Raw genomic sequence first — 21,731 nt, 5'->3', positions numbered from 1 at the left:
TCTCGTGGATGATTTGGGTCCTAGACAGGATACATTGACTCCTGTGTCTCCTATCTCTTCAGCCACAGGTGCTCAGTTTCTTTGGTTTTGTTTGTCATCTCCAGCATGGAGTTTGGCTAACATGGAATACAACTATTTGTATAAATGAGGAAGGAAGTCATAGACACAAAGTCTTAGGTTCTATCAACTAAGAGGGCATTTCCCGAAGCTGCTGCCCGCCAACCCTGGCCATCTTTATGGGCCATTTCCTAGAGTCTGGCTGAAGAAGAACTGAGCAGTCTCTAGTGTCCTGAGTGTGTGTTCCTGTCAGAGGTGTCTCACAATTTCTCCCTTTTTGTAATGCTCTGACTTTGTTCTAGTGTCCCAGTCTTGGTTGTGTGCTGTAAGCCGGCACTTTTCAGAGTGTGTTTTGTGACACAGCATTCCGTGGAGTCTTTCTCCCTCCGTAAGAAGAAAACTATGTTTGTTTAAAATGCTCTGAGCGTGTGGTTCAGTGACAGAGATGTGTCTGGCTTCTTTTGGGCGCTGCTGTTGGAAAACAAACAAACAAAAATCCCAATGATGATGCTATGTATTTCACTCACAGAATCCAAGTAAACAAGGACAATGGTTGGCATGTTAGCCTGTTAGAGATTCCTGGAAGTCCTCAAAGAACCTGAAGAGAGACAGAATGAAGCCCCAGTAAGACAATTGTGACAGTTTTCATGCTAGTTCCCCAAAGAACCTACAGCCAAGAATTCTCACAGACAGTGGAAGGTTCTGGGTAATTCATTCTATTCTGCTCCTTAAAAATTGTTGAAAGAAGAAGAAAAAAAAATGCTACAGAGCTTGTCTTACAAAGAAGCTGGAGTTAGATTTGTGAACTGAAGTGCTGACTTCATAATGACACATGCATTTGTGGACCAAGCTTGTTTTAATTTGTGTGTGTGTTCACCGTATAGCGACAGACGTTTCAAGCTTCCATTTAAATATTTTGCTATAAAGTGTGTGATAAGCTTTGGATCTGGATGAAAAGCACTACCCTCCGAGTCTATAAATAAATAATTAAAGTGGTGTATGAATAACACCAGAGAGACCACCACTGTGGCCGGGTAATGGAAAGAGGCTCAATAGAACTCCAACAAAATACTGGCTCTGAAAATTGCTTTCTGAAGATCAGAAGTAGATTTATTTGAGTCTACGTATTCCTGATTATGCAGGAATATGCTGCTGTGAAGTTTCAGGAGCATTCAATCTTGGGATAGTCTTTCCTAACGCCTAGAAAGAAATTTGCTTCAGAATTAGTTGTAAAGCTTGCAGCTCCAGCCTGCTTTCACTCTTATGAGCTTCTGCCGTTTATTGTCAGCTCATTTACCGACAAATAAGGATATAATCCCCTTTTTGATATTGCGGCTCACCTAGTAATAAATGTTCTTTGTTACTTTCTAATCTTGTAAAGTTAGAGGGAAAGGGTCCTACAGAAATGGTTTTGATGCCTGAAGTGAAACAAAACAAAGGCGACGGCTGCAATTGCACAAAGAATAAATCCAAGATGATTTGTTTGAATTAGGTTTACGGTCTCATGTAGTCTTGTGGACTGAGACCAGAAACCAGGAATAATCAAAAAGCCTCTTGCCTAAAAACAAACATATTTCTCGGGAACATTTTGGCCTTACTAGATATTACATTGTTAAGAATCTTTATTCAATAGTAGCAATAATACAAAAGGCAATGAACTGGACAAAGATTGTACGTCATGAGCTAGCATTATCCAGAAATGGAATGATCCTTGCTTTTAAAAAACATAAAGCTATTATGTTTTTAAGTGTGCGCCTATGTGTGTGTGTGTTTATGTATGTGTTTGTTTATGTACTCATGTGTATGTGGCGGGGAAGGGTATGTGCATATGGCCACAGAGCCGTGAGCATCAGAGCCACCTCACCTTGATGCTGCCATCTGTATCCCAGGTCTCTGCAGGAACAGCATGGGCTCTTTTTCACAGGCTCATCTCTCCAGCCCTGGACTGGTACTTCTTAGATTAAAGCTGTACAAGCCTCTGTAATAGCTTTTGTGGTTTTCATGTTAGACAGACATGTAAAATTAGAAGAGATAATAGGTTCTGAAAAGTATTTTTGATTCTAGGCAAAATGTTTAAATTGCTTAGTTCTCTAGTTAACAGAAGATGACAATTGACCCGCCCAGCAGGTCCAGTTATTCAGGGTCTTGAAGAGGTACTACCTGAAAGAATCATGGGCAGGAGAGAGAAAGACCAAGCAAAGTTCTGTTGTCAAGGTCTCCATTTATTAGGGTAATGGTTGCAGCTTATATAGCCCTTGAATGAGGAATTTGGCTTGGGGTGGTGGGTAGGGGTAGGAAGGAACTTATCTGGGGTAGCAAAGGTCACCAGTCAGCACACCTGGTGTTCTCTGTGCAAGCAAAAACCTTTCTTTTGTGATTCCATAAACAAATAGTTCTCAAGATAGTTGGAATGTGGGGTGGGTTCCGTTAACAAATAATTCTCTAAATAGTTGGAATGTAGGGCAGGTTCTGTTAACAAATAATTCTCTAGATAGTTGGGGTATGGGGCTCTTTGCAAACATCCTTAGGACAATGGTCCCTGCTATCTATCATCTTTAGGACAATGGTCCCTGACAGAAAATGTGCTTGACATGCCAGAGGCCACAGTGATATAAGGGAATCTAAACAGCAATCAATCTTTACCTGTTGATGATGTGTGGAAGTTTCTTCCTTCCACAATGCCAGAATTACCACCTTCCGAGTTCATGAGTGTGTGTGTGAGTGCATGTGCTTTATATACATGTAGAGAGTTTTCCTTATTGCAAGGATATAATGGCTTGTAGTCTGCGGAGATCTAAAGTTTTATATATATATACATATATAAAATTTTGTGTGTATATGTGTGTGACTGTACCACATGTGTGTGGGATCATGTGGAGGCCAGAAGAGGATATTAGATCCCTTTGGAATTGGGTTATGGGAGTTTATGAGCCAGCATGTGGATGCTGAGATCTGAACCTGGGTCCTTTGCAAAAGTCATTAGTGATCTTAACCACAGAGCCATCTCTCCCATCCCCATACAAAGTATTTAATCTGCAATCAGAGGGGGAAAAAATCTAATTTAGAACACTTGTGTATTTCAGAATTTTGTGGTACCAAGGTCCCACTATGATCAATTTCGGGTCATGAATACATGTCAAGTGACTTCTAAGATTGTTTTTTTTTTTTTTTTTCTTGGTTTTTCGAGACAGGGTTTTAAGATTCTGAAGGTTTTAATAACCTGTGAGCTTTCTTCAGCTGTCTCCTGGAGAAGTTTCCTTGACCTCTAGTAATTTTTTGAGTCTGTTTTCTGGAAGGAGCTGGAGTGTTCTTATAGCTAGAATGTTCTCGAAGACGCTGGAGAAAGCGTTTGGTAAATAGCAGCTTCTGTGATCTTGAAGTTCCCTTCCAATTCCAGACTTTGTCATTCTTGCTCAAGAAGGCATGCTTATGAGGCAATGCATCTTATTGTACGTGATGAACTGTCTTAGGGTGAAGTTAGTATTACTTACTTGTTATTGCTAATGTTTCCTAGAATTCTTACAAGATTTTATGGAAATATCTGGAGGGAATTCGTGCACAGTATTAAGAAGTGGAGTTTTAGAGGACAATTGCTTCTGACACCTGAGAGGATCAGGAGGATCTTACGTGGGGATAACCTTTTTTGATCACGAAGCCTTTGTCCGATGAGATCTTTGCATAACAAAACTTTGCACTGAGGCAAATGCCTCTAACACTGGAATTAGGTTCCTTCAGGACAAGGGTTAGCAAATCCAACCCACCAAATGAGTACCACCCATTTATCTCACCAGCTAAGGGTTTCTTCCTTTTCAAATGGTTAAAAGAATGAAAAGAATCATATATGAGACAAGATGGTACCAAACTCAAGTTCAATGACTATGAGGGCACAGGCTGGCCCTGTCATGCAGACTGCCAGCATCTTTATCTTGCCATCTGGAGTGTTTACCTGTAGACCTCAGGACTAACAACAGAGACTGAGACCCACAGACTTTGAACTGCTGATCATTCAGCCCTTTACAGAAAATGTTTGCCAGCCCCTAGTCTAGCAAGCCTGTCTCCAAGAAAGTGCAACAACTTGGTGGTAAAGTACGATTGTGAAGTATTACTGAAGCTGAGAAACAACAATGCCAGATCCATCCTTGATGGGATCGAAAGGGGTTGCATAAGAAATGCAGGGGAAGCATGGCCTGGGGAGATGCCCACTTGCTGAAGGGCTTGCTATGTAAGGACAGAGTCCTGTGTGTGGATTCCCGCATCTACATCCCACCCCAGTGCTGGGGAGCAAGGGACAGCAGGGTCCCAGGAGCTTGCCACCCACAGAGTCTAGTCAACCAGTGAGCTAGCTTAGTGACAAACCCTGGTGCAAAAGTTAAGGTGGACAGAGGAGGAGGAAGATATTCAGTAGAGATCTTCAACCTCCACGAACATGGACATGTACGTATGCCTCATACAGAACTGGACACATACAAACTCAGCAAAATGTATACAGACGTGTGACAATTCTCAAAATATAAAAAGTACTACACTGAACAAGAAATTTCTTACTTGTCTCAAATTACCTTCTTCCATTTTCTTTTAAATTTGCTACAGAGGAATCTTCTTGGGTTTCCTAGTGTTCTGGTCAGATAGGCCCTTTAATCCTGATGCTAGGGAGGGACCATGGTGCTACTTAGCCACACTGTAAACCAGTACCACTGGTGTTACGGGGCCACATGTGGACTTGGCCACTTATTTGATGTTGGTCATGGACACATTTCCCTTAACTCTTCATCTTCGCTTCCTTCCTCAATCAAAGCTAGGACAGGTCTGAGGATGAGGTAAGATGTCTAACGTGTCGGCACAGGATCCCACAGGGCAGCATATTAAATGCCACCTTTTGTTTGTTGGTGGTGAATTGGTTCACATCGGGATCTTTTATACATGTGTGGATTTATCTTTCTAGTTAGGTTTCACTTTCTCAGTCGGGGTTAGCTGCACGGTTGATGTGCCTGAGGTTCTGAGTTCAATCCCTAACACAGAAAACAGAGGGCGATACGTTTGAAATGATTTTGTTTTTGTAGACATAAACAAACACTTGACAGTGTCTCGATATAGAATGGAAACTTTTCATATCGCCTGTATTTCACCTTGGGGGTGTTGTCTCGAGATGTAACCTGAACTATTTTTAAGCTTGTGTCTGGAAAGAAGGCTCCTTGCTCTCCTTCGTGTCTTCTCAGGAGAGGCTGCATTCTGCTGGGGGGAGGTAACCATTTGCCAATTACATATGCACGTGCCGTGTAGAATTCTGTTCTATTAAAATATGTCTGCTAATACCATCCTTACCTTCAGGAAAGAGAGAGTCTCCCAGCCCCGCAGCCATCCCATTGCCTGCCTTAAAGTCAGGGAACTCCAACAACCAGGGAGCAGACGTGGCTTTGATCAAGTGAATTCCCATCATGGCTGCATGTTACAAAACTAGAGTGCTATTAAAATACCTTAACGTCTAGCCTAAACTACCCCAGTGTCCAGCCTAAAATACCCTAGCATCCAGTCTAAAATACCTCAGCGTCCAGTCTAAAATACCCCAGCGTCCAGCCTAAAATATCCCAGCATCCAGTCTAAAACACCTTAGCATCCAGTCTAAAATACCCCAGCATCCATCCTAAAATACCCCAGCGTCCAGCCTAAAATACCCCTGCATCCAGTCTAAAATACCCCAGCATCCAGCTAAAATACCCAGTGTCCAGCTTAAATACTCCAGTTTCCAGATTCAGATACCCTAGTGTCTACCTACAATACCCAAGTGTCCAGCCAAAAAACCCAGTGTCCAGCTTAAATACCTCAGTTTTCAGATTCAGATACCTCGGTATCCATCTACAATATCCCAGCGTTCAGCCAAAAATACCCCAGTGTCCAGCCTAAAATACCAGTGTCCAGCTTAAAATACCCCAGTGTTCACCGACAATATCCTATCATCCAGCCTGAAATACCCTAGCATCCAGCCTAAAATAGTCCAGTGTCCACCTTAAATACCCCAGCTTCCAGATTCAAATACCCCAATGTCCACCTAAAATACCTCATCATCCAGTTTATTCCCATCTGAGGTTGGGAGCTAAGTACCACATTTGAAGTCCTAGCTACAGGCTTCTGTTCAACAAGCAGCTAGTCTGCAAGCAAGGTTGAGAATCCCTGCTGGAAAGCCTTAGGTTTTCAAACAGACTTGTTTTTAAACATACTAAGCAGAGATCCCGCTGTCCCGTTATACGGTGTTTGCTCTTCTTAAGCATACTTAAGTGCAGCATCCATTGTCAGCTGCTTATATTGCAGTCTCTTCTCCAGGGAAATTTACTGATGCAATCTTGTTTCATTAGCTTAATAAAGAGGGATCTCTCAGCCAGTAAAAGATGACGATAAGAAATGAATCTTGGATTCTTCGGAGAGAAGAAACCCACTAGAAATCCCACTGAGAGATTCTGCTCAGAACTGCTTCACAGCTAAGCTTTACGAGTCCAGTTGGTTTTATTTGTCGATGATGACTTTAAAGAGGACCAGGCTGTACGGCAGTGTTGCTATGTACTTACTAACAGTGTTCTACATATTCATGCTGATACACTGTTCTCTCGTTAATGTACTGCTCCTTGTATTTAGCTCATTATAGATATTTTCTTAATTTAATCTTTTGCTTAAGTAGGAATTGCTATAGTTCCAGTGAGTCGGAGACAATTGGAGGAAGAAGGTTAATTAATTTTGTTATCTCTAAAATGAAAATAATATTACCCACCTGCTAGGGTTGTTAAGAACAGTACAAGAGTCAGGCAGGCACTGATGTGTGCCTTTAATTCCGCCACTCAGGAAGCAGAGACAGGCAGATTTCTGTGAGTTCAAGGCAAGCCTGATTTAAAAAGAGTTCCAGGACAGCCAGAATTACACACAGAAACCCTGTCTCAAAGGAAAGAAAGACAGACCGACAGAGAAAGAGAGAGAGAAAGAGGAAGGAGGAGGAGGAAGGAAGGAAGGAAGGAAGGAAGGAAGGAAGGAAGGAAGGAAGAAAGGAAAGAAAGAAAGAAGGAAAGAGTAGGAGTGGTGTAAAGCAGCCAAGTGCCTGGTACTTCGTAGGTAAGCACTGAGATGCTGTTATGACATTGAAATGTCACCCGGAGGAAGGGCACTATGATCAGGCATTCTGGGTTCATTTCTCAACTACTCTGAAGGTTTGGCAAACTATTTGCTCTCTTTAAATGTCCATTTCCTCACCTGGGAATTTGTAGCCTTCTTTGTCCAGGCTGGGGACAATCATGTGTATTTAATAATGACCTATTTAATAGACTTACCACTACTACCAACATAAAGCAAGCTCTTGGGGGACTCTCTTAGAAAGGTGGCTTCTTAGTCCTCAGTCCAGACAGAGAAATAGAAGCTGCACTTTAGGAAGATCCCAGACTTAAGTGTGGATAGATATTCTACTGAGTAAATGGCAAACATGAAGTAAAACTTGACCCACATCCCTGTCACACACCCTGGACATTCCTCCCTCATCAGTCATCGCCCTCCATGTCACGTGTGTCCTCCTTGCGCTGTCCCATGTAACTGGCACACGTTATGAAAGATGAACTCACTGCGGGAAACTATAGTGACTTTCCTTCATATAAAAAAGAAAGTGTGTTGCCAAAATAAAACTCATACTCAGAGTTCTTTAGTCATTAATATAAAATTACTTTATACTACTCTGCATTACCATGGTAATGGTATTCAGTAACACACACGAATGTACAGTCAGCTTTGTTTTTCAAGAGGTAGGAGAAGAATGAACACCAGACAGACAAGCCAGAATGAAAATGGAAGTTAAAACAAGTAGGCGGCTACAATTGTTACTGTCATTAAAACCCAAAGTCCTCACGCAGTCCCCATTAGAATAATGCAGGCATTATATTATGATTTTGAATAAACCAGAGATGATCGACACATTTTTATCGAAAAAAGATCTTTTATGGATTTTTCTGAACTCTAAAAATTCAATTCTTATATATATTACCTAAGTAAATAAAAATTCAATTCTTGATGTTTTTTTAACTTAAGCAATTCTCAAAAATTGTGTGTATGTGTGTCATGGTAAGTGTATGTGTTATGTTTGTACATGTATGTGCAGGTTCACATGTGTATGTAAAGGCCAGAGGATGGTACCTGGTGTCAGCCTTATTCTCTTAACTCGGGGTCTTGCACTGAATGAGACACTCACCAGTTCAGAGAGGCCGGCCTGCTGACCATCAGGTTCCCTTTGCTATCCCAACACTGGGTTTCCAGACTTGTGCGGCCATTCCTGACAATTAACCTGTGGTGCTGTGGGAACAATCTCAGGTTCTTATGCATGTAGAGCAAGCATTCTTAACCTCTGAATGATCGTTTCTGGCCCAAGCAATTTCTTTTTAACAAAAGCTTATCGTGGCTTAGAGGCTAACTAAGCCATTAAGATAACTACGGAGACCATTACCCAGTACTTTGTAAGAAGGGACTAAAAACTCTTTAAAAAGCAAGCAAAGCACAAATCACAAATATTTATATGCCTTTGCATTTATATGTTCTTCCAATGGCTTTAATATGAAATTTAAGATTTGAGAAATGGAATAAGCCTCAAGATAGCCTATGGCCCAGCTTCTGCTTCCTGAGTAAGGAGAGAGAACTTTTCCCATCTCTGATAGAGAGATGTGGTCTAGCTAGAGCAGAAATAAAAACCCATCCTAGTTCTCCTGCATTTTATCTGAAGCATGATCTCTCCTGTTGCAGGAGGCTGCTAGACATTTTCGGAGTCATTACTCAAACGACTCATGCTCCATTTAGTGTGATGGGATACACGGGGAAAGGCCGGGCTCTGGACAACGGAGCAAGAGACTAGCCAGAAGGTTTTGCATTTCCTTACCTGGGCTGTTCATTTGCCAGACATCCTCAGATGTCAGTGTTCCTCTGAAGTGTCAGGCTGACACTGGGGTGCATCTTCCTTTTTAAAGAAGCAAACACCAAAATCTTCTTTCTCGCTGAGTAAGAAAAAAATTCTCGGATCCTACATTTCACATTTATCCTTAACTGTGGTACTGCCTTAGCTGATGTGGCAAGTTCTGTCAGTCTTTTGTCTGTACACGCAAGTGTGTGTGTGTGTGTGTATGTGTGTGTGTGAACTCATCTATGTCTATCCATGTATAAATGTGTGTATAGTGTGTTTATATGTGTGGGTATATGTATATGTGTACATACACAGTTTTGTTTTAACCGTAAGCACTGGCTCAACAGTTTCCAAAAATTACCAGTTCTTCCCGTGGGCGTTAACTCTGCCAGGAAGTTTTCATATACAAATATGCTTACCCCTTTGCCATAAGGAACAAGTGAAAAGATAACTGCAGATTCATAGAAGGCAAACTAAGAAGCCATGGGTTTTAGAAACTGTTTTATTGCTGCACAACCAAGGCAACATAGAAAAGACAGCTTTTAATTTGGGCACCTGCAGTTCCAGAGAGTGAGTGGCCACCATGGCTGGAGTGTTGGCAGGCAGGCATGGCAATGAAGCAGTAGCTGGGTGCTTATGTCTGATCCACAGGCATAAGGGGGGGGGCTGCTAACTGGGAATGGCTGGGGCCCAGTGACACTGCTCGTCCACATCCAGTCGTTCCCAAACAGGTCACCAGCTGTGAATCAGACATTCAGATATACATGTCTATGGGAGTCCTTCTAATTCAAAACAGCACACTATGCCAGTCTGCCTTGAAATAATATTAACGTTTATACCATAAGATTTTTTTCTTTCTTTTGAGTATTTAATTGATTTACCTGTAATTAGTTTCATGTCAAGAGAGATATTATCGGGGGGGGGAGGGGGGCAAGCCTAGGATACCTTTGTTAGGAATTAGCTCTTCCAAGAGGTGAAATGAAATTTAGAAGTGTGTCTTTATAAGTGCAGACACATACACAAATGTCTTGTAACTACCTTCAGTTGTCACAGAGTATATCAATGTAGTAGGAGCTGAGGGCCACTTCCTGCCACCCAGCTCCCACACAGCTAGCTTTACCTGAAATAACTACATGGAAACTGTATTCTTTTAAACACTGCCTGGCCCATTAGTTCCAGGCTCTTATTGGCTAATTCTCACATCTTGATTAACCCATTTCCAATAATCTGTGTAGCACCATATGGCTTACCAGGAAGGATTCTAGCCTACATCCATCTGGGGTCGGAGAATCATGGCGACTGACTGACTCAGCTTTCTTTCTCCCAGAATTCTGTTCAGTCTACTCTGTCTACCTAATTTTCTATCCTATTAAAGGGCCAAGACAGTTTCTTTATTTAACCAATGAAATCAACACAAAACAGAAGACTACCACATCATATCAAATTAAGTATTTCATTCTTTTCGAATATTGGCACACAGATCAATAAGACCCATTTCCTTTGGTGTCGGCTGCTTTATTTTATATTAGCCTTTGAACTTGTTTTTTCTAATTCTTAATGCATAGCTCATAAAAATGTATTCCAGCTAGGGTGGAACATACCGACAATTGCAATACTTGGGAAACTGAGGTAGAAGATCCTGGAGTTCAGGGACAGCCTTTTATGTGGAGCAAAACTCTGCATCAAACAAATGTTTTCCTCATATAAGATAAAGAAAATTGTTTGTTTTCTAGTACATAAAAATACACAGATAAGGGCTGCCAAGATGGGTCAGTGGGAAAGAGACTTTGCTGCCCAAGGATGAGGACAAAGTTTGTAACCACAGCACCCACATAAAATGCCATGGTGCACATATGTCTGTCACCCCGGACAAGCAAATTGCTGGGGCTTGCTGGCTGCCTGCCAGATTTCAGGGATAGATCCTATTTCAAGGAAAATAAATCCTCTTTTTTCCTGCACATGCTTACACACACACACACACACATACACACACACACACACACACACACACGTCTTATAAGATAAAATCCATGTTACAATGGACCAAATAATGCAAATAACAGTCACCTGGATGCTGTCAGGAGGACAAGAGGGTGGGCGCTCTCTGTCCCTTTCTGTGTATGTAAATACCTGCTCCCTGTGCTGGCATTCCATACTAAAGTTAGAAGATAGGATACTTCTTTTTTGTCTTTCCCCCTCGGTGCCTACTGCTGGGCTGGAGCATGCTGGGAGTTAAGCACACTCAGCCTTAGGTCTCTGGGAGTTTAGAGTGATTCTCTCGCCTGTGCAGAGCCTGCCATGAAGCTGGCCTCACCCAGAATGGCTGGAGTAACTGAACTATTTATTATCAGCTAACCTCGGGAAGTGAGGGGACGATTGAGCTGCATTTCCACAGCTGCTAATGAGGCGTCTCCTGGGTCAAATGTCACTCTGATGCTCACCTCATTAAGACAGCATTTTGTTTTCATAAATGTCCTGGGGTGACTGGACAATTATATATATATAGTCATTTCATTGAAAGAGGTAATACGATCGCCAAGCAAAATCAAATATTCAAGAAAGTCTCGGCACTGGCATCTTCTAGGTCTGCAAATAAATCCCTAAAGAACAGCCTGAGTGAGGTGGACTGTGCCTCTTTTTTCCCTGACAAATCCAATTTTTGAATAATCTGAAAGCAGATTCTGCCACAAATTAAATGCCCCATTGACTAAATTTTCATCAAGAGATTTATTACCCGCTATCTTGTTTGGTATACTCTCATTAAACATATTCCTGCAACTTCCAGCTGAGCGTTTCTGTGTTAGATATTTAATGGGCAGTCATCGGTTCTAAATTGTCCCTCTTGTTGTTGACCCACAACAGAGCATGGGGCACAAATTTGTGTGGGCATACATTAAGGAGATGGGAATCTGGGTGCATTCTAGACACCCAAGTAGCCTGTGTACTGGAATTTTAAACACCCGCAGGGATGTATCTCCTACATTTGAACCATGAGAGTTTGTTTCCTAACTTGGCTCGATAGTCAGAACCTTGGTGTTCCAAACTGTGTTTCTGACACGGTAGCAACCAATGCGTACTAGTGGAATGAATGAATGAGTTAGTGAGTAAGACAGTCGATCTTTGGGCCAGTATTTCTCCTCCTATTTCTCTTCCTTCTCCTCCTATTCTTGAAAGGCAGCATAGACATCTATTTTAAGGTCAGGAGCTACAACTTGGATATGCAGCTATCTCTGTCACTATATAAAAAAAAAGTGTGTGTGTGTCTATCCATATATGGATACAGATAGGTAATTAGACCCAGAAGCTATGGGAAATGAAAACTATATAGGTTTTTTTTTTTCCTTCAAACTCTCCAAGCTGCCTGGTAGGTGTGTATTAATAGAAATGGCTCCGGAGGGATGGTTTTCATCAGCCATCGTCTCTGTTCATAGAAAGCCCTTTCCCATTACTTTTCTATTTTAAATCCGTCCCCTTGCCCCGGCTGATTGAACCTCTCTGAAATGTGCCAGGCAGAGACTCTCACCTCTCCTCTCAGCTTGCAAATACTAACGTCTTCACATTTTCGTGGCCTTTTCTGGAACACAGACCTTTCATTTATGCTTCGCTCTCAACGGAAATAAATCGATTAACGTCGCAGCCTCCTGTTTGACCACGGACCTTTTCAAACAAAGCGCTTCTCTCCCGATGTGGCAAGAGCACAGATTGTCCCAGATTTCCCTATGCTCCAAGGACTTGGGGCGAAGGAACTGTTTTTATCATTGCATGTTATTGAATCCTAAAGAATTACCAGCTTTCACTTCTTCCCATTGGCTTGTGTTTTTCCCTGCAGCCTTCCCGGGCGCTGGACCCTTGGTGCTTAGCAACCTCTGTTCTCTCTCTCTCTCTCTCTCTCTCTCTCTCTCTCTCTCTCTCTCTCTCTCTCTCTCTCTCCCTTCCTCCCTCCCTCCCTCCCTCCCTCCCTCCCTTCCTCCTTCCCTTTCTCTCCCTTTCTCTCTCTCTCTCTCTCTTTCTGGTACCCTTCTTCACTGCTTCCTCACGCTTCGCTCATTTTTTATCTCCCTTCTTACCTCTTTTGCCTTCAGAAATTTTTTTTTACTTTTCTTATATATTTTTAAATTTCAGTTTTACCTATTATATTCTTTTGTAACTTAAATTGATTTTTTTAACAGTTTTGTACACGTGTAAAGTATTCTGATTACTGTAACATCCCACATTCTCTAATCTCCCTTTCCCTATGACCCTGACCTCCATACAGCTTGGTCCTAACTTCATGCCCTTCTCATTCATTGTGTGTTGACATCCCTTGAGATTAACCATGGGATTTTGTGTACTATGAGTTTGCAGCTATCGATTGGAGGCTGGTGGTCTCCTCAGTGGGTCCGTAACCAAAGGCAGTAGCTTTGGCTCTTGCATAATCCATCAGTAGCCCAGAGTTGAGCAGGAAGGGGTAGCAGAGATCTTGTTTTGTGGTGGATAAACAACCTGTCCTCAAATTATCGCTTCGGTGTGTATTTATGTCTAAGAATTACTGCGTTCAAGTTCCCTTCCGATCTGTAAATGCTATCCCTGAAGCCAGTTGCTCTCCACAGATATCAGTCTCCCGTTGGGCTGCAGTCTTCCCAACTCTTTTATTCTTTCAAATAGAAATCTTATTTGATTACAATAAGTATTAAGGGTTTCTCTTCGCTGGGTAAGCCTGAGTCTACAGTCTCGCATGGAGTCTTCTTGCTACTGGTTCTAGCACCTGCGGCCTTCTTAAACACAACCAGTGGCTATTGCTAGTGTCCACCTTTCTGGTGTTTATGGGTAAAAGAAATAGGAGTTTGTTGTTTGTGATTAAAGACTTTGGCAGATGAATGTCGGCCCACATTTAGATTCCCCATCTCTGCACGTGCTGTTCTTAGACATGACTCTCCATGCCCAGAACCCTTTCCTCATCAGTCTGTATCCATGCACACATGATTCATCATCACTGCCTAACGACCAGGCTGTTTACATCTCTGGCAATTGCTATAGACCTTCCTTCTTATTCTAACACTATTGCCACGTAGCCCGTCTTACATACTAAAATGCAAGATGCTTGGCAGATCGAGTTTTTGCATCTTCCCTTTCATTCGTGAGTTCTTCATTCAAATGATGCCATCTATCTAGGCCCTGTACTTGGAGCTGTCATGATGACATGAAGGCAGGTGGGTGTCCCCAACCTCAGCAAGTTCACCATCAACTGTTGAGACAAGCTCATAAACAAGGGGAACACAGAGTGACTAGGGACAAGGACATGGGCATTCTATCTGGGCAGGGAGGAGTCTGAGAAGGCCGGGAATATTTCAATAAGCCAGGAGGAGGGGATGAAACAAGCTGATCACTGAGGCTCTTAGTGGGGATCAGCAGAGAAACTTTGTTTTAAGTCTAGGAATTGGGGGCATGTGGGAGGGGGGCCTAGGATCATACTTAAGGAAGCCCCTGGATTCAAAGTGATAAATGTAGAAGCGAGCCATGATAAGCTAATATGAACAGATCACCCAAAGGAAGTTCTTTACTTTCAACCATTATCACCCGCTAGAGTAGGACTCAGCCATCGATAAATTTAATAGAGGCCTGATTCTCAGTGGTTTACCCTGAAGCACTACTTGGTTGCAGGAAGAACCACAAACTGAGATTACCTGAGCACCACCCAAGAACAGACCATCCAAAGGAAATGCCTAACGTTCCAACCGCTGTAGATAGGATCACCTGTCAGCCAATCAGGGATTCTGAACCTCAGAAACCCCTAACCCCTACCTTTACTACTATAAAAACCCTACTCTGACAGGAAGATCTCTGTTTATTCCAGTATGTTGGACATGCGGAGAGACTGAGTTTGCAAACTTGCATAAAATATAGGCTCTCTGGGACAATAAGGGACTCAGTCTCCTTGTTGGCTTTTGGGTGACTTCATGGATTTGGGCGTAACAATAAAATGGATCGTGGTGTAGTCTGATTAGATTGGTGTCCAAGCCTTGGCTCTTCTCAATCCTTAAGTCGCTACCCTGCCTAGCATTTGTGACTAGAGAGATGCCAGGATTGCACTGAGCTCATCTGTGCTCCCTGGAACACCCTTTCAGCCAAGCCTTACTGCCTGCTGCTCGGGAGTCCAGCTGCTGTTTAGATGGCACTGTTATCAGGGAAACTGAAGCCCCTTTTAGGATTCATAGCCTCATTAATAAGAGAAGTTAGCCATGAACTCAAAGGGGAACTTGAGGAAGATTTTATTAGAATTTAGGGAAAAACAATGGGGGTGGGTGTTATAAAATGATTCCCGCGGGTTGGCGGAGCCCGCCATGAGAAAGCGGCTACAGGAGGGCACGCTTCCTTGGCCCACGGTGGCGGCAGGTAACAGACACGTAAACACAGGAAATAGCCATAAGTATTTATTAAGGAAGAGGGAGAAAGAAAGACAGAGAAAAGAGATAAAAGGAGAGAGGAGAGATAAAGAAGAGAGAGACAGAGAAAACGCGTGCGCACGCTAAGGAAGCAGAAAGAGAGGGGAAGGGTCCCAAGATGGCGATGGGCGGGTCAGAGGTTATGGGAGTGGGCGTGGCTAGGGCAGGGACCAAAAGAATAACAGTGGGTGAGCTTTAAACTCCTGCAGCCAGCAGGACAAGAGGGAGAGAGAGAGAGGCCATTTCAGTTCCATAGATTTGGACTAGCAGCCACAGGGCAAAAGGAGAGGGGGTTTCAGAGCAAGAGTGAAAACGCCCAGGGTGTGAGGCCAGTATCATAAAAAGGAATAAAGAAACGTAAAAACAGTAAGTTACAGTTTCCTGAGCCCTCAGAAACAGGCAGGCTGATGCCATGTGTTGTCTGAAAGAGCAGCAAGCATCTCGTGGAGAAAGGTTTCTGGATAGGACAGGCGCGAGTCTCACTGATAGGGTAATTGTTTCCTTAGGAAAGCCTGAGAGGCCAGGTCTTTCTACCTAGAGCTAGAGTCGAAACTTAGAACAAAGGCACCTTACGTTTTTCAAATAACTCGAATTCCAAAGCTGACTTTCATCTGTCTCCTGTGACCTGGAGGCTGGAGGTGGGGGTCTCCAATTCAAAGCTCCTGTAGCCACAGGACTTTTTCCGGGTCCTACTCCAAATCTGTGGGGCAAGTTTAGAGTAGAAAAAGAGGTAGAGGGGAGGGGAGGATGGGGGCTAACAATTTCTGAGCTAAACCTCAAGCCTACACGGCTAAACTGTTGATTTCCCTCACAAGAGAGACCGGCGAGCAGGAAGAGGCTGTCCTCAAGGGTTACCCCAGCACCCCCAGACTGCTTAGCTCGTGGTTTATTTAGGAAATAAAACAGCGCCGTGAGAAGCTCGCAAACAGAAGTGAGCGCACAGTGGCATACCAGGAAGTGGGAGTCTCTGCCCGTGTGTGAGCCGGGAGAAAGGTCAGAAGCGGCCCAGAGAGCGCGCGTTTGCCCCACCCCCACCCCAGCATTTAATTGGGGCGGCTGCTCTTTGATCTCACTTCCTGAGAGCCACCGCAGAGAATTGCCTGCCTGAGCCGTCCTCTGCTTCCTTGGCCTTCTCTACACCCTGTGGATCAGTCCTCTGCTTGGGAAACACAGGTACCATTAGTTCCCAGAGTACACAAATCCACCCTGGAGGCTGCTGGGATCGGACACCACTGTGGGAGGAAGCTTTTTTTTTTTTTTTTTTTTTTTTTTTTTTTTTTTTTTTTTTTTTTTTTTTTGTAGTTTTGAAGCCTGTCCCTACTCCTGCTCACTAGCTCTGTAGACCAGGTCTCGCGGGGGAAGAAAAATTGCACGTGCTTTTTAGCAGAAATTCAAACCTCAAAGATAAGCACTCTTGTAAAGGAAATGGAACACCCCGGGGGATGGCCGCCGGTGTTCGTGGGACTTCCCCTGGTGGTTTCCCAGTGAAGTGTGGCGGCCTCATGACTTGGGTTCTTGTCAGTGGGAAGAGACTCAGCTCTGCACTGTCGCCCTCAACAGCCTGAAGTCTTCACTTAGTCTTTTAGGGACCTCACCTCAGACCAAAACAGAATTTGCTGCTTCAGTATGGAAAAGAATTTCATGACTAGCCAGTATGAGAAGCCGTTATTATGGCCATTTGGTGGTTATCAGTCTTAGGAGATCACTTAGAAGCTTTTTTCTTTAAGACTGGAGAGCTGGCTTAGGGAAGAGCACAGACCACTTGTGTGTGGACCTGAGTTCAAGCTCCATTCATATCAGGGGAATGATGACCCCTCTAGCTCCAGACAAACCAGTGTCCTCTTCTGACCTCCAAGGGGACCTTGTCACGCTCGTGGGTGCGCGTCCCCCCCCCCCAATCTAAAAATTTAAAAAGATGAAGGAACACTTTTTCTCTTGTATCTGTTTTGACCAGTGAGGTTGTAGGGTATCTCTGGGGGAGTGTTAGCTGGGCTCATAACCCGAGAAGGTAAAAACTAGACCCACCAGTATTGCACAAGAGCTTTCCTGTGGCCCCTTCCCTGTAGATGGGGTTTCTGGTGAGATTCCTAGGAAATTGCAGAAGGCGAGGAGCCCTTCCGCAGTTGCTAATTCTGCTGGAATGTTTGCTTCTCTGCTGGGAGGGGCTTCAGTCTTCTCCTAGGCTGGGGTTTCTTTCTCAGGTCCCCATAATTTTCTGCCTTTGTGTCTTCCCTGCTCTGCCGTCAAGAGTGTCATGCAAATGACTTCTCATCCCCTGAGTGGGGCTGTATTGCTCTAATGTGAGGCAAGTGTGGGGCGAATTCCAGCCTTGACCTTCAGTAGACTGTGGTAGGAGTCCGGGCTCTCAGTAGCTTTGGGACTTAAGGGAATTCTTTCATGTTGGGGACATCATGTGATTCACATTGGAGGATAATAGAAGCTACCTTGTATCATTCTCACAAGAATGAATGGAAATGCTAGTCTAGCATCCCTCTGCCGAGCATCCATCAGCTGTGCTTGAAAAACTTTGCTGACTTCCTGGCTCTGGTTGTCCATTCAAGAACCCATTTCCCTTTTACAGACTTAGGAACCAGCCAGTAATTTCCACAGTAAGATATGGCAGGGACATGTGACCTAGGTCAAGACAAATTCTAAACCTTAGCCAAGATCCTCTTCCATCCGTGTGTTGTTCAACTTTGACTTATGTTCCAGAACATAGATGACCATTGCCATGTATGGAGAAGGGGGGAAGACACAGGATACACAGAGAAAGCTGATGGAATTCAACCGGGTGGCGGGACAGCATGTCGGTTGTGCATGTGTGTGATCTTTTGGACAGTATTGGCTGTGGATTTTATTTATCATATCTATTATATTGATCAAGTCCCTACCATATTTAGATACATGCATAAAGGCTAGTGTGTAATAGGTATTATATGCAATATAGAGAAAAAGTGTTACTTATGAAATATGAAGTGAATCTAGCCTGAGGATTCTGTTGAGTAATTAAAAGTGTGTGTGTGTGTGCGCGCAGAAAAAGGCCAGTTACTGATTCTTCAGGCTACATTGAAATTAGAGATTTTAACATTTACTTTCTGTAAATTGTTAGCCTAGTTAGTAGTGAAGGCTGTTACTTTGCATTGTCCATTGCAAGTGACCATTGTTTAAAAATATATGCACCAGGCTGGGCGATGGTGGAGCACGCCTTTAATCCCAGTACTTGGGAGGCAGAGGCAGGTGGATCTCTGTGAGTTCGAGACCAGCCTGGTCTACAAGAGCTAGTTCCAGGACAGGCTCCAAAACCACAGAGAAACCCTGTCTCGAAAAACCAAAAAAAAAAAAAAAAAAAAAAAAAACCTATGCACCAAAAACCACAGAATAGACTTGCAAGTCGTATTGAGTATTCAACAAAAGGCAGTCACTTGGTGTAGTCTATGCCAAAACAGTTCTTGGTTAGAGGCTGAGAAGATGAGAAGAGAGCTCAGTTGATAAGGACTTAAGTAGAATCCCAAAATCCACATAAAAAAGTAGAAAGTCATGGCATAAGTCTATAATCTTGGAGTTGTAGAGATGGAAACAGATGGACTCTGCGTTCCTGGCCAGCTAGCCAAGCCTATTCTGCAAGCCCTATGCTGGTCAGACTGTGTCTCAGAAAACAAACATGGTGATTGGTACGAGGTTGACTTCTGGGCTTCACAGGTAACAACAAATGTACACCCCATCACTACCACAAACACACAATGCATGAGAGAGAGAGAGAGAGAGAGAGAGAGAGAGAGAGAGAGAGAGAGAGAGAGAGAGAGATATCTTTGGCTAGTGAAATTCTACAGGTTATATTCTGCAGTTGGATGTGGGCTTTAATACAACTGACCTTCCGTGAATCCGGTAAGAACGAAACCTATGTGATCAGATTACCTTATTTCTTCTTAGTGCTGATCGAACATGGGATGTTTTCTTTAAGTAATGTATGTTAAATCTCCCATAGCAAACTGGAGGAGCATTATCTTGGTCTAAGCTTTCAATTTAGAAATGAATTGCAAAGAGCAAAGAAATGACCTGCCCCCGTTTGCTAGATGGCAGGTCTCTTCTTTCTATGCCTGGGCTGCAAATCAGGCGTGATTATCTTGTACTTGAAGGGGGAATTTAAGGAAAGAGAGTTCTCCGTCTAATGGACTTTACCTGGGGCTCTTGTTAACTTGCTTTCTAATCCTTTCTGCATTTTGTATTTAAAAAAATACTTTCCTTCCGGCCGAGGGTACTTAATACCATTTTGTGTAACTTCCCAACTCATAAGCTTTCTCTCAATGCCTTCCTAAGTCTGCCTTTCTTTCCTTCACAGCCCCAGGACTACACACTAACACAAACGCCACTGTCCTTTGTTCTCCATCTTGAAGTATCCCAGGGGACAACTTTGGCGATCTGCTTTTTATTCCCAGTCTATATGCAAATTCCTGCATACTGTAAATTTTTTTTCACACATTCTCCTCAGAAGCCTAAAGACTTCTGCATAATCTGTTCCTTAAAAGAAAATTAATTGATATTAATTAATCTTTTTCCCCTGGATGACATTTTTTTCTTGATCTTATGTTGGTAATACATCATTCAGTGTTCCTAATAACAGCTTGTGGCCATGCCACTTATTCACTGGAGTTATTAAGTGCCCAGAGTGTTTCTTCTCAGGATGTGCCTTACAGAGAAAAATTGCAGGTCTTGCTTGCCAGTCTTCTGCAACCTACAGCAGCTATGATGTGTTCTGAGCTCTCTGGGATGAGCGCCCATTTTACTTCCTTCTTGCCTGACAGTAATTGTGAATTCACTGATTCAGTCCAGCAGATACTTGTCTCCTCTGCATCCAAACAAGTCCGAGGATGTTGAGGTGGGCTTTGTCGTCGTTGTTACAATGTAGGCGTCACTTCTGATCCCAAAGGGCTGTCACCGCGCTGAGTGACGCTCAGCTATGAAGGCTGAGCAAGAGCCCTGTTTGATGGCGTTGCAGATGTCAGGGGTGTAGTGCGTGATACCCTTGGTGGGAAGGGATTTCCCAAAGGAACCACGCATCACTAGCATCCTCAGTACCAGCCCAGACCACCTAACTCAGAAACTACTGGAATCATTGTTGCTCTCCACCGCCGCTCCTGTTCACACGTTAGATACTCACTGGACTCCATACTCTGAAAATGTGTTCATGGCGAGAAGTCGATCATTTCACCTGGGTTAGACGAGTTGAAATATAACCCTATAGGACACTTTTCTTTTTCTCTTCTTCATCTTCAGTATGGTTTTCTCCGAAACCTCTTTGGAGTTATGATAATGTAGACTCACCTTTATGTTAAACATCATATCTTTATTTCCATGTGATAGATGGATTGATAGGTAGACAGATAGATGATAGGTAGAAAGGAAAGAAAGAGGATGAAGGAAAGGAAGAAAGACAGACAGATGATAGAGATACCCTAAATAGGCAGGGCTTCCTCAAGACAGAAAATTTCAAATTTTCCTCCCATCTTCCCACAGATTCTCAGCAAGGCCTATTAACTAAACAATGAATCCAATTTGTAAAATAATTGGCTTTGAAATAATATTCTCCTTTGGGAAAAAAAATTCCAGTTCTTCCTTAGAATTCTGGAAGGAACTGGATTGGTTTTCTTAGGTGACCATGAGCTATCTGTAAAAGCACCCAGAAATAGAGAAATGCTGGTAGCAACATAAGCTCGGAGGCCATTAACTGTTCTATATCCTGGAACCTGAAAATAGAATTCCATTTAAAAAAAAATATTGCCTGGAATTCTACCTTGCCCTTTGTCAACCTTCTGCTGAATTTGGTAGAAAATGTACACAAAAATAGATCAGCTATAACCGGAGATACATTTGGGTTTCAAGCCCAGAACTTGTGTGCTTGGAGGAAATCGTGCTGGGGAGTGGGAGGGTGCGAGGCCTGGCTTTACCAGTCTTAGGTTAGAGACAAGAACAGACACTGGACTGGAAAGAGAGGCTCTCTGCCATGAGGACACATGAGCACACATATTTGAAGGTGTGCTAAAGTGGGATGCTGACTTCTGAGGATACTTTATCCCATGTGCAGCGATGATGGTGATGGCGGCTGACCTCAGAATAAATCCTCCTAATGAGCAAGGTCAAGGGGAGGAGCTCTACCGACAGCTGAAGAACTCTTTAGAAGCGGACTTTCTGGAGACTTAAAGGTTGGCTTCCTGACGTGAGTTCTTCGCTTCAGGCATTGGACTCTGTTTCTGAAGTGTCGAGAGGTCTGAAGATGATTCGACTCTCACTGTCAACTTTTGACTATGTAGCGTGGAAACTCAGGGTCTAGTTTTTAAACC

General features: G+C 43.2%; 1 protein-coding gene across 2 annotated transcripts in view; it reads left to right on the top strand.

The window, feature by feature from the left end:
- Fhit (fragile histidine triad diadenosine triphosphatase) overlaps positions 1-21,731 on the top strand; it is a 1,394,727-nt gene that overhangs the window by 613,194 nt on the left and 759,802 nt on the right. Inside the window, exon 1 of one of the 2 annotated variants that reach the window (XM_050161102.1) lies at positions 16,415-16,566. The exons of the other annotated variant lie outside the window; for it this stretch is intronic. The gene's annotated coding sequence lies outside the window, so the exon portion shown is untranslated. Of the gene's footprint in view, positions 1-16,414; positions 16,567-21,731 lie in introns of those variants that run through there. 2 annotated transcript variants of the gene reach the window in all.

The sequence above is a fragment of the Alexandromys fortis genome, unplaced genomic scaffold, assembly GCF_014885135.2.
Source record: "Alexandromys fortis isolate MF-2015 unplaced genomic scaffold, M_Fortis_MF-2015_v1.1 scaffold_123, whole genome shotgun sequence".
NCBI lineage: Eukaryota > Metazoa > Chordata > Mammalia > Rodentia > Cricetidae > Alexandromys > Alexandromys fortis.
This window is presented reverse-complemented; position numbering and strand designations above follow the sequence as displayed.